The sequence below is a fragment of the Octodon degus genome, unplaced genomic scaffold (genome assembly GCF_000260255.1).
Source record: "Octodon degus isolate 3935 unplaced genomic scaffold, OctDeg1.0 scaffold00100, whole genome shotgun sequence".
In the NCBI taxonomy this organism is placed as follows: Eukaryota; Metazoa; Chordata; class Mammalia; order Rodentia; family Octodontidae; genus Octodon; species Octodon degus.
The window spans coordinates 3,007,049-3,009,814 of record NW_004524676.1 but is presented as its reverse complement, the minus strand read 5'-3'; positions in this window follow the sequence as shown (position 1 = coordinate 3,009,814).

Below are 2,766 nucleotides of genomic sequence, written 5' to 3'. Positions count from 1 at the left end.
ATATAGGGTCTCACTATGCAGCTTGGAGTCATAGTGATCCTCCAGTCTTAGCCTGCCCAGCACCGGGATTACAGGCACATGCCACCACACCTGGTTTCAGTGACTGGGCACCGTGAACCCAGGGCTCCAGGGCCACATGGCGTGCAGTACCAGATTGTTGTGCTTGCCACGCAGGCGCTTAGACTGCCGAGCTATCTCCCCAGCCCTTAATACTTGCTTTATATTCTTATACATTTTTATTTACAATGTTCAATTTGCTAGTTAATAAATTCTCAGATTTACTTGCCAAAGTTGTGTGTGTATGCAGTATATATGAGTGTGTGTGTATACATGTGTATATATGGGTTTCTAGATGTTTATCTGATAAATTAGGGGCTAATAGTGATTTAACATCAGGGGGCCGGGGAGACATCAGAGAATATCAGAGTTCATTGTTGACTTTAATATGATGAGATAAAAACAACACAGTTTGGGCTCTGTGTGCTACTCACAAAATATAAAATACCTGCTAACTGTACCCTAGAATTTATAAATTGATTTGTATCAACACATGAGCCAAACACTACCACTTATTGCTCAGAAGTTTGTAATAAACACGTCATGAGATCAAAATGGCAGTTAGAGCCATTTATTCTTTCATATTAAGTGGAAACACAAAGCTATTGCCTGTATTTAAGAAGATAATAATGGGTGTTTTGCATTTCTTTTTCTAAACACAATGCATCAGCTACAATTCACCAAGCATATTTTATTAAAAATAGCTCTGAATATGAAAAGGAAAAAAAAAAAAAGAAAACAGTTCTTCTCTCAAAAGACATCACTTTTCTTTTATTCCATTCTCCTAAGTAGAATGGAGCTTGTATCAATTTCCCATTCTTCCCATAAAATCTTAGAATACTTACTATATTCTTCAAATATTCCTCTGAATCACTCACTTTCTTTCCGTAAAGGAATTTATAGATACTTTCACTTATGTAATTCATTAACATCTGGTCAAGAGATAGTTTGTATAATCCTCTAAGGGAAATAGACTGAGAATACACTAGGACTGTATCCGCAGCCAAGCACACGAATGCCAGACGAAGGCCTCTTGCCAGGAGCTGCGCTTCCTTGTTCTTCCTGTAGAAAGAAGCCGAAGACCAAGCATCTGCGTGTGCGCGGTACGCAGCACACCGCTGCCACGCACCGCATGCTGCGCCAGAGTGAAGGACAAAGACGTGTCTTGCTTCCTGTTTAGTATCACCACAAATAAACTCTTATGATAACAGCTGGGCCACTCGGCCTAAAATTCAGGTTTTAACGTTTTCACTGTTGAGTGACACATGCGGGTTCCAAAAAGGTTCTGTGAGAAAAGTTCCGGGTCAAAGATCTTAGTCAGAAAGTCATTAGTGAAGACCACAGAATGTTTTGCTTGACCCAGATAGTGCTTTGTGATTTTTACCACAGAAAATGTCACATCCCTACTTTCACTTCACCCCGGGTGTCACTGTTTAAAGGACACTCCTTGACCTCAGAGTAATTAAAAATCTAATATATATATATATATATATAATTTTAGAAATAAGAAAATATGGCAAATATCTCTATTTCTGGCTTCTCTAAGTAAACTGAAAGACTTGGGCTGTGCCAGGGCTGTGGAGACCTGCGGCCAACATGGCTGCGTCAAGCACTGACTGCTTGCTCCGCTCGGCTTCCGGCACTTTCCCCCATCTGTTCTCTCTCTTCTTCCTTTCTAGGAAGAATCACTGACCCAGGAGGCATCTGTATTCTTTTGATGATGTCGAGGTATCAGGCCTCGCTGAGAGGGGACCTTGCTCTACACCTTCCAGGGTGACCTAGGAGTGAGCCTCACTCTCACTTTCCATCTCTCTGGCCAGTCCCTGCTTCATCTGAAAGACTCCATTTGTACTGAATAATTACCTTCCCCAAGGCTTTCCCTTTCGCTTCCCTCCTCATTCTCATTTCTTGGATCTGGTTAAAGATGTAACTATAACTTGCACCCTGAGCAGCCTAATATTTTCATCGTAATGTCAGTCCTCTATCCTCTGCTCTGAGCTCCAAGCCCCTGAACTGCTTTGCCAAGTGTCTAGAAATAGTCACCTCTGCCTGAGAATTTCACCAGCATCACATACACTGAAAAGGCACAAATGGACTTAATTGTTTATCTGATCCTTAGTTTCTCCTTTTTCTGAATGACAGTATGGATTACACTGTATACACAGTTGCATTTTATTTTAAGGAATATTCTTATTTGTTTAATTCAACAAATAGTATCTAACACTATTCCAAATGCTTTACAAACACAATACGAGATGGTACGTTCCTTGAAACAGGCTCTAGTTTTCCATCTCTATCTCCTGATCTTTAGCATACAAAAGGTATTCAAAAATGCTTAATAAGAAAAGAAACAATCCATAAATGAATTAGTGGACACAATGAGTATAACTGTAACTGGGTGGTAAAAGTGAAATGTGAATTATTTATTTATTAAAAATAATTGAAATGTTGCTTAGAGGCAAGTATGGTACTACACAGCATGGAAAATGAACCAAATTTTTAATGGTGCCTTACATCAAAGAACTCAGAGATTTACTGAATCAATTTCTGTGGGAGAGCATTTATTGTAGCAAAATGTGAGCAAGCCAGTCTTTTCTCCCTCCAGCATCTGAACAGTTTGTATTTGCTTTGATTAGCTCTTTGGCCTTTAATATGCAAATAAAAATAACAAGATATGGGGAAAATTTGCAAAGCCAAAGAGTCTTGGAT